At 43.6% G+C, this 12,920-nt stretch overlaps 1 protein-coding gene across 3 annotated transcripts in view; it reads left to right on the top strand.

Moving 5' to 3' along the window:
• The first annotated feature begins 1,759 nt into the window (after window positions 1–1,759).
• Window positions 1,760–12,920, top strand: part of GALNT1 (polypeptide N-acetylgalactosaminyltransferase 1) — a 90,789-nt gene continuing 79,628 nt past the window's right edge. Inside the window, exon 1 of one of the 3 annotated variants that reach the window (XM_075744696.1) lies at window positions 1,760–2,392. The gene's annotated coding sequence lies outside the window, so the exon portion shown is untranslated. The remainder of the gene's footprint in view (window positions 2,393–12,920) is intronic. The other 2 variants (XM_075744697.1, XM_075744698.1) reach the window with 2 other exon arrangements.

Below are 12,920 nucleotides of genomic sequence, written 5' to 3' on the forward strand. Positions count from 1 at the left end.
TCTCCTCAGGAATCCATCGTCCACTTTTGACTCTCCCCAGTCAAAAGAACAGGCAGCTGCAGCCCAAGTGCAACCACCGTGCTGCTGCCTGCCCTCTCCTGCTTAAAGAGGCTGGGCTTGAAATATCTTCTTTAACACTTGCGAAAGTAGGCAAGTATACCACTGCCAAAATATGCAAAATATACAGAGCGCCATGAATGCACTCTACCTAGCAAACTAAGTACTCATCCTCAGCAGATCTGTGGGGCATGGAAGGATTCTGAACTCACTGGTCTTGTCTGAAGAAAAAGTATCCCAAATGAACATTTGGGAAACCTAAATGCCTTTAAAAAAGGCCTAAGTTACTTTTGAGGAAGGCAAGAGCAACACCTGCATATGTGGCAAAGAGAATTAAAAAAAAAATCAATCTTACGGTTAGAGAAAATAAAAATACTGTAGGGCTAGTGGCAGCTCTAAGCACGTGGTAGGTAAAGGACTAGAACCAGTCAATGTCTGAACAGAAAGATCTTTAAAGAGAGAAATAAATGGAAGCACCAGCAAAATTCCCCACAAAATTGTGGGGCATCAGTATGGCAGTGCTCAGCCCTCACCTAATTTTGTCTGCACATTTTTTTTTTCCCCCCGTTTAAATTCTGTTTAGAATACAGGGTTTCTGCCAAGGAACTTGTTAAATATGTTTAGAATGAGCACAGCATGATTTTGGGGTTCTGTAAACAAATACCTCTTTAGTTAGTTATACATTATTTCAGAGGCTAAGATTCACTCATCGAGGAAACCCTGTGTTTTCTTCACTGAAACTTTGCTAGTTAGTTAGACTTTTTTAAGGAGGACATACAAGCTTTGATCTACAAACTTTAAAAAAACCCTGAATTTAAGAGTAGGGAAAGATAAAACACTTCCCAGAATTCAAGCGCCAAAATATATTTTGTGGGTTTTTCGAAGTAATTTTCTATCTGTATTAAATAATCTTAGTACACAAACATTGTTATAGGGCACATGTCGAACATCTTGATGCAGCAATGGGCCCCATACCCACGGCCCACTCAGGGGCTACTGATGAGAGGCGGCTTGTTACAGCCTAATGACCCAGCGCAACGTTTCTTTCCACGACGGGTCCTAAAATCGCTGCTGGCGCGCCACGTTGGCTGTACACGAGTGACGCCAAAGCCACCCGTGGCCCAGCAAGGAGCTGGGAACTGCTGTCGGTGGCGGCCCCCATCAAAAAAAAAAGCAGGGGAAGGACAATTTGGTAGGTCACGCAGTTCTCGCACGTCCTAGACCAGACCCGCTTTTAAGGCGTACGTTAAGAGTGGATGCGCGGGTGCCAGCGCAGCGGGGATGACACAGGAAAACAGCGCACACCTGCTAACGCCCTGCAGCCCCCCTGCCACCACAGCAAGCCGCGCGTTAAGGGCCGCAGCACCGCGCAGGGAGCCCAGGTGCCGCACGCCCTGCCCCTCAGGACGGCACGCGGCGCTCCCACCCGCGCGCTTGACTAGTACCGGACAAAACGAACAGCCGCCCCGCAGCCCGGGGGACAGGCGGGGCCGAGGGCACCGGCCCCCGCCAGCTTTGCTGTGCCAGGGCAGGCAGCGCCGGGAACGGAGCCCGCCGCCCCGACGCCCTGGGCACGCGCGCCCCCTGCACATCCGGGGTAGCGGCGGGGGCGGGGCGCCCGGGCTCCGCCCAGGGGGCGCGGGGGACGTGTCGGCGCGCCGGGGCGGTCACCGCCCCTTTCCCAGCTCCCGCCCCCCCCCCCCCCGCCCCGGCCGCCGCCGCCGCCCCCGCGCCGGTGATGGGGACGCGGCGCTGAGGAGAGCTCGGGTGGCAGCGGCGCGCGCGGGAGAGCGGGCGGGGCGCCGCCACCGGCAGCAGCAGCAGCGGTGGTGCGCGGAGGACGGGGCATGCGGAGCGGGCGCCGCAGCTGCTGGTTCTGAGGCGCTGAGGGAGGCGGCGGCTCCTCCGCGGAGCTCTGTGTGACCGCGCCGCCGCGCCCGGAGCGCGGCTCCCGGCAGCCGCAGGAAGAGGGGGGCTGAGGCGGCGGCGGCGGCGGCGCGGCGCTCTTTCCCCGGCCGCGGTGCGAAGCGGCGAGCGGAGGCGCCGGTTCCCCGTGGCTGTAGCGGCAGCGGCCGCCGTAGGCAGCCCGGCTGCGCAACGGCAACGGCGGCCGCGCCTCAACTTGGTGCGAGGCAGCGGCCGCCGCGACGAGCGGGCGGTGTGCGGCTCGTCCCCGTCCCCGCCGCCGCCCGGAGGATTTACCCTGCGGGACTCTCCTCCCCGGGAGCCCGGTGACAGGCGCAGCAGCGGCGGGGCCGGCGGCGCCCGTTGCCTCCCCCCAACGGCCGGCCGCCCTCCCTCCGCCGGCCGCCCCGCAGCGACAGAGAGGGCCGAGGTGAGTGCGGGCTCCGGGCGCCTCGGGTTCCGCTTTTCCCCCCGCTCCCGCCCCGCGCAGGGGCTCGGGAAAAGGGAAGCGCCAAGTTCAGGCAGCGCCGGGCTTCTCCCCACTCCGGCCGCCGGCGGGGAAGCTGCCGCCTCGGCCGATTGCCGCTTCCTCCCCACCGGGCAGCTGGAGGAGCGAGGCGGCCCCGTCGCGGTGCCTGCTCGGGGAGCAGCCGCCGGGTGGGACTGGGGGGGGGGGGGGGGACGGCACACGACACGGGCACACGCAGCCTGTGTGCCGCCTTTTAGCGGCTCCCCACGTTGCTCCTTGCCGGGGGAAGGGACGGGCGGGAGGTCTGGGGAACGTTCTGTTGCCGCTCCCAGGGGTCGGGGAGCTGCTCTGTGTCAGCAGCCTCCGGGAGCGTGTGTGTGTGTGTGCGGGGGGGAGTGCCGGGGCAGCATCCCCGGCTCTGCCTCTGCACCGCTGTCACATCAAGTTCGATCAGTTAATGGCTATTACATAACATGTGACTAATATTTTAGAGTTTCTCTTATCTGCTGGAATCCGGATCAGCCTTATTTTATTTCCTTTTAATTCATAAAGCTGAAGAGGGTCGGGGAAGCTAAGGCTCTCATTCCAAGTAGTTGCCTAAAGCAACTTAGTTTTCATGTGACTTTACCCGTGTTAACAGAGGGTTATTACCTCCTTCCAGTCTAAGAAAGCAGAAGTGTGTGTCGTGCTTCCTTCCCCCCTCCCTCCCCCGTTTATTATTAAGTTTATTATTAAGTACGGCCAAGTTTCTTTTGGTCCTACTTGTTTTTAGCAGTCTCTAGAACCTGCCACTTTGTAAGCTAACAGGGTGAGATACTGAAATAGAAACTGATTTTTGTGTAGCAGCTGCTGAGAGAACTTTTATGGCGATGAACAGGAGTGAACCAGCCTCTTCTGTTTATATAAATGATGTTGGCACTACATGAACTGTAAATGAACATAGCCAACAGCTGTGCAAACCAAAACTATGTAACTAACCATGTATTTTTATACACTACTACTCTCAACTTAGCTCCTTTGCAAAGGCAGTGAAGATCATGCTACTCTGAATGCTCGGAACACCACAGAACTAATTTTTCTTGTAAATACAAAGGATTGCTTATATTGGAAAAAGCATTTCATTTTCTAGTGCCAGCTTCATCATTTTCTGTGACTTGGAATTTTGTCCGTGTCCTACTGGGATGTTGGCCTTTTTTAAGTGGTACTGCTAGCACTTTGAATTTGCTGCATTTTTACAGGCTTATCTGTAAAACATGAATGCACATCAGAGATAAATGTTCCTCAAATGATTGTAGAGAGGGAGATTGTGGCAGCATGGTCATCTTCAGAAAAATGATACAAATGATACCTGGCAAGGACATCACATACAAGCCACCCTTGAGATCAAGGTGATAATGATAACGCTTGGACTATTATTGGATGCTGCCTGGCTTTTCAGAATGGTAAGCTGTGTGAATGAGGATGCCTTATTCCTCGTATACTTTGTTCCTGTAGGAATAGAGCAATTCAAATTGCTCTATTAGTGTCAAAGACACTAATGAAAGTCATGGAAATGTTTTAAAAATATCATGTGACAGTCATTGCATATCCTAGTGGTGAGGTGGTACTGTTTCACTTTTACAGAAAAATTCCACACCCCCCTCACCCTTCCATCATTTCAAACTGGAGTTAGGAATAAACTATACAGAGAAAGAATGGAGGTAATTTAGAATAAATTTCATTGCCAAATTGCTGCTTTAGTGAAATAGTACCCTGCTGTCCTTTTTTTGTTGCATATGTGTTGGTAAAATATGTATTATCTGTAAACTTGTTAAATATTTTTCTTTATTCTGTCACAGAAGGAGTGTGATGTTTGTCTTTGGGATGAGAACAAAAAGTAGCTCCAGGAACTCTCACCTATAAATAGGGTACTTCCAAATACTTAAAGCATTCTTAAAGCATTTGAATGCAATTTACATTATGTTTAGTTCAAGAGATTCTTGACAGATTTTTGCATTTTATATTTTGTGAATTTTTTTTTTTTTTTTTTTGGGGGGCACATGATAAGTCTCGGGCTATCCACCTGGCACAAAAGTTTGATTCACAGGATCAAAATGGTGTGGTCTTTGGCTCTGCAGTCCTTCTCCAGTCTGTTTCTTTAAGCATCTTCTGGGTGGAAGTAACCATCTCTAGATGCAAGTTGACCTGTATTGGGAGCCTTCAATGCTTACAAGGAAAAGGACCGGCCTACAAATTGAAATAGGTTGGTTGTTTTTTTTTTTTTAATAAGACACATTAAAACACCTTTTAGCAGTTGGAGTGGTGCTTTGGAGAATGGTGCTGTTTCATACTTATAAAATAATCACTATACCAAGAATTTTGGAGTTCTTTTCTTTGTCTTAAATCATTAACCAAAATCTGGAAGGTCTGTAGTGCTGTCCTTAAGGCCAAGTTATAGTGTATGTTTTGCATTCTAGTGTTGCTCCTCAGAATCTTGATTTTTAAAGTTTGTTCAGAAGGTGATGTTTTTGGTGTGTGTATCCCTTGCAGGGCCAACATGGTGAGTTTAGCATTGAAATTGTGGCAGTGGAGCTTATTTGGAGTTCATCTAGATGAACAGCTTGTGGCAGATATGAGATGTGTTACAAGAAGCAGATGTTGAATACTGCTGTTACGGATGTGTCTTACACCAATACTTAATAGAAGTAGACTTGGATCCTTAAATGTGATGTTCCTCATCTCAGTCCAGTTTTCTATCCTTCTTTGACTATTGGCAGATTTGTTATTACAAAGGCGCACCAGAAATTACTTTGAATATTTAATTATCCATTGTATCAAAAAAGCATACCTCTGAACATAATTTTTGAGGTATAAATTATTTCCCTTCTGTTTATGTAGTTTAGTCTACTTATTTATATCTGGCTTTGTGATTCTTTGTATTAACAGTATTAATTTCTAGTTCTCTTTATACAAGTTTTTTCAGACACCTAATCTAATACTGCAGCAGCCTTTTTTCAGGTAACGATTAATAATGAAGCACTAGTTTTATAAGAAGACACCACAGTTTTGCTAGTCCTTGCCACTGCTGCTTTTAAATCCTGCTACTTTTAATTTTCAACAGCTCTGCTCTCATATTGAACAGAGATCTTCCTTGAGTTCCACAGGGATGCTTGTAATCCTCTTGTTGATACTTGGTCTACTTAATTTAGAATGTTGCTGACCGTACTAATAATTCTGTCTTTAACTTTCAGTGACACTTCTGCATTTATTAACATTGAATTTTATCTGCCACTGTGTTACCTGTACATCATGGCTGATTAGCTCCCAGTTGGTTCCATTTTTGGTCTTCTGTACTTGACTAACCTACATAACTGTTAATTTTTCTACTTTCTTTTCCAGAGCATGAATTAATGCCTTTAAATGTTGTTTGCTTTATGGATCTTCGTAGCATCCTGGTTTTAACCTTTTGGCGTGTTGAAGTTTGACTACTTATTCATAGTCCAAGCTTCCTGTTTCTTAGCTAGGAATAAAACAAAATACTTGAATTGAAATATAACTGAAATCTGCAAAATAGATCCGCAGTGTTGTAATCATGGCTTTTACTCAACTTTTAGCACCAAATCTATTCTTGAAAGTAGTATTCTAAATTTAACATCTCCAAATAAAATGTTTTAACTGTATGCTTGTCACAAAAGCATTTTGACACCATCTTCCACTATTTCTGGCGAAGCATTTTCCCCCTTTTTATTGTCGTTCTAGCAAGCTTAGTCCATTATGTGAAATCAGCCCATCATAAAATCAATGGAATTGATATACTTTTAGCTAATCTATTAAAGAGCTGTCTAACTGCTCTATTACTCACTTTTTGATTGTTTAAATATGGTTTTACACTGTGAAATATGAAGATTCTTAAGGGGCATTTACTTTCCGCTAAATTAGAAGCTTGTGACTTTGTGCACCGCGTAAATATCTCGCATCTTGCACGTGTAGTGTTGCAGTAACTCCCAACTCATTGAGGCGTTCTTACCATCAGGTTCACATAAAGGTCTGGTTATAATTCACTACAGAGAAATAATTTGAATTCTAAAGCCCTAGTCTATGCAGGGGGTTTGTAGTTTCCGGTAAGAAATATGACTTTGATTTCTCGTGTCTTTGAAGGGCAAATGGAACTGAGCAGTCAGGGTAGAAAGGTGTGTTTAGCTGATATCCTCAGTTGTCACTGAAAGCAAATGTGCTTGGAGACCTGGTCAGTTAAGAAAAAGGTACCTTTGGAAAGGCAGCCTCCCTAGATTGTGTCTTGATGTCACTTACCACCCTTGCTTCTGTGATCCAGGACTTTATTTTCAATCATTAAAAACAAAACAAACAAAAGCCCAAAATCCACAACTTTTTTTTTTTTTCCCTCTCCCTCTTCTCTTCTGCTTTTAAGTGGTAGGTAACTATGATATGGAACTTGGTTGCGAAGTGGCTTCAAAACTTTCTTTTTTACCAAAGTATTTGGTTTTGGTATTGGACCGGTCAGCTTGATTTCTGCGGAATTAAAAAGTTATCCTCAATAGTCAGAGCTTTGCAGTGATGCCTTTTCACTGGAATCAGTGTTCAATGACCACTGCAGCTCTCACTGACAGTTTCAGCTCATGTATTTTTCCTTTATTACCGGATCTTTTCCACCATTTGAGAGATATACAGGTAGGGGTAATGAGCACTGTTGTGTTGTGGACTGCTATTCTGCATAATCTGATGGTCCTCAGTGTTTGTGTGTGTTCTCTGAGAAGTTACTGCTAGTGAAGAACAGTATAAAGCAGCAGTCGTTTGCTGCTGTGGAAGTTCAGACGGTGGGACCAGATGATGTACAGCTGCTGTGAAATTCATTCCTAGTTAAGGAGGGAAGTGTTTGAAGTGTTTTATACTTTTTTTTTTTTCTTTTCTTGTGCCATGCTGGTATCAACTTTGAGAAACTTATACGAAAGATAAGCCAGTTTAGTGTTCTGCTGTCTAGCTGAAAGAGCATTAGCATCCTTTGGAGGCAGAATGTGTGAACTGCTCTTTTGTTCCATAAGGTTCGCCTTGCTTTTTAAAACTTTGTCCTGTAAATTGCAAGCCAGTTTAATATTGTAAATATTTTGGAAAGTCTACTTTTTTTCACTAGTGCTAATATTGGTTAAGCTGTGCAAGTGATAAAATATCTAGGATTTTTTTATTTGGTGGGACTTCTTACTGTAGGTAAACTTAGTGTTTTTTGTACAAATAGTATTTCTTTGTAATGGGCTGCAGTACTATTTTCATGTTGAGTTCCAATATTTCTTCATCTAAGAGAATTCCTGATGTTTAAATGAAGTCATATGACAAAGCTTGTCATTGCAGTTATGCAGAACAATTGAATTGGTGTGATATTCAACAGGCAAGTTGCCTGTGAAAACTTGTTACAGGCAAGCAAGAGGGTATATCCTGTTCTTTTGCCTTTTTTTTTTCACAGTGCATCAGTATAGATTCCAGATCTTCAGCTGATGCTTCCCGTCAGCCACAGGAATTATCATAATATCACAGTGCATAAATGTCTCACATTAAATGGCTCTACAGGAGACAGGAATACTAGCCTCATTTTAAAGGCACAACGTGACGAAGGCCAGCAGAACCTGAACAACTTGAATCCAAATCTGTTTACTTTTCTATAGCCACCGGTCATCGTTACCTTATCTTTTTCCATGCTATTTAAGCCTGCGGTCTGTATGCTAGTAATGCTTTAGTGCGAATTGTGAATGATAACCAGAATTACACTGAAAATTAAAGGGGAAGTGATAATGCCAGGATTCTTCCAGGGAAAGGGAAACAAATTTTGGATTTTTTTTATTTTGAGGATTCTGTGAGAAACAAACCAGGGGATGGGAATATTGGTAGTGAGTTGGAATCAATTCTCAGTGTATAGAGAGAGATTTAGAAGTGCTCATTACATGTGTGAATGAAGAAGCTGATTGAAAAGCAGAACGAAAAAATGCATCAAATGACCATGGACCTCTATAAAGAGAAAGAGGTATCTAGTACTGGTCTTCATCAGATGTCTCCACAACAGTGTTCTAAAATGAGTTTAGATGGAGTGGCCAGGATGAGCAAGGACTAAGATCAAGCATAAAGCTGTCTCCCACCTCAGCCAAAAGTGAGTGACAAGCACATGTAATTTCATGTGGTCAGTTCTTAACTATGCTAGGTAATGCTTTTAAAAAAAGAAAAAAAAATAGCAAAAACAACCCACAGGTTCGATAGGCTTCTGAATCTTCAGATGGTTCAAGTGCAAATTAGTTGTACATGAAAAAATAGCACTGGTCAGAGTTGTGCTTTCGCTATGTGTGACATTCATCAGTTTGATTACCGTTATGAATAATTTAGCGTGAAGAATAATCTGGGCTCTTAAGTGCATATCCTGTTCATGATGTTTCTGCCTTAAATACATTGAAGAGAGAACATTCACTGATGGGGCATTTTTTAAGTATCTTTAAGGACTTATTTAAGTTAAAATTAAACTAATGGATTTATTTAATTTTCAGTTCATTATGTACTCAGGGTAATTGGAATTGATACACTTTGAAAAAAAGTTGAAATCCTAATTCTAGATGCAAAATTCACCTTTGATTATTTTCTCCAGACAGTACTTCTGGTAAGAAATTACTTCAGTTTCTGCTGATTGGAAAACTACTTTGAATGTCCAGTTTGTGAGCTAGCAGCTGTGGTAAAAAAGTTAAGGACACATTTCTACAGAACTTTTAAAGATCACTTTGTGGTTTTAAACTCTACTGTCTACAGTATCATGTGAGTGAAGTGAATGTCTCCTATCTTCATCTTCGAAAAATGGTTGAAGACAGGATACCAGAGCAGTCCTGTCCAAAGAGATACTTGGAATAACAGGTATAATTAGAATAGCAAAAAAACCCCACCCCTGCAAGCAGTCTGTGGGTTTGTTCACCCCTTTTCCAATATACTCTTGCACTTTTTCTTCAGGCCTACTGATCAAAAGTTTAAGAAATATAGGTACTTAAATTAGTAACAGTTTAGTAAACCTATTTTATTTCCAGTTTTCAAATTCTGGAGATAGTGACGACATGTATACATCATACTACAAATATTAAGCTTCCTAAAGTGCAGCAGAGGTACTGCAGTTTAAATACATTTATTTGAAATATATATTTCAAGAAAAATGAAACTTGCCCCTTAAGGCCCTCTGCTTGCAAAGGCAGGTTATAAAATTGAAGTCCTTTTTCAAGCTGACATTTCTAAATATTGATTTTTGCAGTTTATTTTCCTGAACTGAGAGTCTCAGAAACAGCATGAAAAATACAAAGTGGTTCAGTAACTTTAGGGAGTAGGAAAATACAGTACCACTTTCAGGAGCCTTAATGCAGATTAAAAATTATACACTCTTTGTATTTGCTCACAAACTTTGAAAGGCCTTTTAGGTTCTTACCACAACTTACACCTTGCTCCAATGTTGTTCATGTATTAAAAGGGTTACAGATAGGATAGGAAAGTCCAGTAAGTTAAACGTGTGTTTGCTTGAGACTTAGCTTTTATCTAAGTATCTGTCCTCTTTAAAGAACAGACTGGTAACGTTTTGGAAATGTGGTCTAAGATAGCTGTGGGAAAACAATTCCAAGCTGTTCAGTGGTCCCTTTTCTTCAACTTCTACTGTGGTTTATTTGGGCGCTGAAGTGAATAGGGAGAATAATGTGACGGGAAGGATGCACAGGAATGCTTTATTCTTTATAAAAGCTCAAGTTCCTTGCTAAAGCAGAACAGAATGGGGCAGCTGCTGCTATGTAAGATGGCATGCTCATCAAAAATGGGTTTTTTTCAGCTTCAAATTGGTTTAAACATATGGCATCATGGGTTTTATGAACATTGGACTAAGATATTTTCAAAGAGTATAGATCAACATCAGTCTTAAGGACTGTTCCAGCTGTGCAGAGTTCCAAAAGTAAATGGTCAATAATCTAACCTTTAAAACAACTCTGATATGCCGAGAGCTTAAAAAGTATTGGTGTTACAGCTTTAGACAACGTAGTGTTCATTACAGGTTTTATGTGCTGTAAAATCTGTATTTGACTTTCGACTGTGAATAGATTCATTGAATTGCTGGGAGCTGCATTAATATTTCATCAAGTCTAAAATAATTTGTATGTTTGTAGTTGAAACACTACTTTGTTGGACAAAATGTTAAAGAATGAGGCAAAATTTGGTACTGTGACTGTCCAGTAGTGCTAACAGACTCTTGCAGAAAATATTAAACAATCTATCAACTCCTGTCAAAGTGTGGTTGGAAGAAGGATAGCTAAATGCAGTACAGCAGAATCAGAGTTACTCTGACAAAAGCATCTGAAAAACCTTAACTTATATATTCAAAAGGCATATGGTACGGTTGTTAAAAGTTGAAAGGTTTTTTTGTATTATGAATTCAAGTATTATTTTATAATATTATTCCCAGTATTCTATTATGGTGTCATCTCATAGAAAGAAAAAGGATGTTTAAAAAACATTATGAACAAGTCTGGGACTCTAGTGAGTAACCAGAACTGATTAAAACATTTAAAGCAACGTTCACGTTGTGTATGCAGACCCAGTATAAACCTTTTTTCTCTATCAAAATATGCTTGTCAGGCTCTCTATATAATTTTGCACTGCAGTTCTAAATCATAAGAACTTGTGCTGGGTTGACCCTGGCTGAGGGCCAGCTGCCCACCAGAGCCACTTTATCACTCCCCTCCTTCTCTAGACAGGGGAGAAAAAGTACAACCAAAAGCTTGTGGGTCGAGATAAGGACAGGGAGAGATCACTCACTAATCATCACGAGCAAAACAGACCCAACTTAGAGAGGAAATTCATCTAATTTATTACCAAGCAAAACAGAGAAGAGGAATGAGAAATAAAACCAAATCTTAAAACACCTCCCCCCACCCCTCCCATCTTCCTGGGGTCAACTTCATTCCTGGCTTCAACCTCCTCCCCCCCCACCCCCCAGCAGCACAGGGGGACAGGGAATGGGGGTTACGGTCAGTTCATCACATGGTGTTTCTGCTGCTTCTTCATCTTCAGGGGGAGGACTCCTCTCATCGTTCCCCTGCTCCAGCGTGGGGTCCCTCTCAGGGGAGACAGTCCTTCAAGAACTTCTCCAATGTGAGTCCTTCCCATGGGCTCCAGTCCTTCACGAACTGCTCCAGCGTGGGTCTCTCCCACGGGGTGCAGACCTTCAGGAGCAAACTGCTCCAGCGTGGGTCCCCCACGGGGTCACAAGTCCTGCCAGCAAACCTGCTCTGGCGTGGGCTCCTCTCTCCATGGGGCAACAGGTCCTGCCAGGAGCTTGCTCCAGTGTGGGCTTCCCACAGGCCACAGCCTCCTTCAGGTGCCTCCACCTGCTCTGGTGTGGGGTCCTCCATGGGCTGCAGGTGGAATCTCTACACCCCCTCATCCTTCCTCCATGGGCTGCAGGGGGACAGCCTGCTTCACCATGGTCTTCACCATGGGCTGCAGGGGAATCTCTGTTCTGGTGCCTGGAGCACCTCCTCCCCTCCTTCTGCACTGACCTTGGTGTCTGCAGAGTTTCTTACATCTTCTCACTCCTCTCTCTGGCTGCAAAAGCTCTCTCTAACTGTTTTTTTTCTCTTTCTTAACTATGTTATCACAGAGGTGCTGACTGGCTTGGCCTTGGCCAGGGGCGGGTCTGTCTTGGAGCTGGCTGGCATTGGCTCTGTCAGACACAGGGGAAGCTTCTAGCAGCTTCTCACAGAAGCCACCCCTGTAGGCCCCCCCCACTACCAAAACCTTGCCACGCAAACCCAACACAGAACTTTATATCTGCAGTAGTTATTTTTAAAAAATGTAAGGTAACCAATACCCAAAAAGAAACCAAGTAATCTTGCATATTGAATTTGTTAAATCTTTAAAAAAGAAACGATATAAAACCCAGAAAACCAAGTCCCTTGTTTCTAGAAGTTATTTATTTTCTTGCCTTCCTTCCTCATGTTTCTTTTAGTTACTTTTGGATTTTGCAGAGTTGTCAAATCACATCTTTTATTTTGTCTTTCCATGTCCAGGAAAACTAATCACTCTTCTGCAACCACTTAATGCTTTAAATCTGCTGTGTGCAAGAAACCAATTGTCCCAATCTCAGCTGTGATGTGATTCACAGAAGTACAATAAGATGTAATTTTCTTGCTTTGGATTATACCAAAGCTTTCTTATGCAGTTTAGGCTATCATGACTGTCCCTTTTTTTCCCCCAAAATAGTGCTTTCCCAAATACACTAAGAACTTCTTAGGGCGGAAACAATGGGTTTTATATATTTCATGAGTGTTACATATATTTGAAAGACATCTAAGGACTCTTTAACCACATTTTCCTCTCTGTTGTAAACTTCATAAAACAACTCAGCTTCTGCCAGGAAAACAGTGCCTTTTATTTTTTTATAGCATACCTCATGCTGTATGCACTAGAGTTGAATAGCACTGAGTTGCGGTCACTAGTT

Source organism: Balearica regulorum, chromosome 2, assembly GCF_011004875.1.
Source record: "Balearica regulorum gibbericeps isolate bBalReg1 chromosome 2, bBalReg1.pri, whole genome shotgun sequence".
Lineage (NCBI taxonomy): Eukaryota > Metazoa > Chordata > Aves > Gruiformes > Gruidae > Balearica > Balearica regulorum.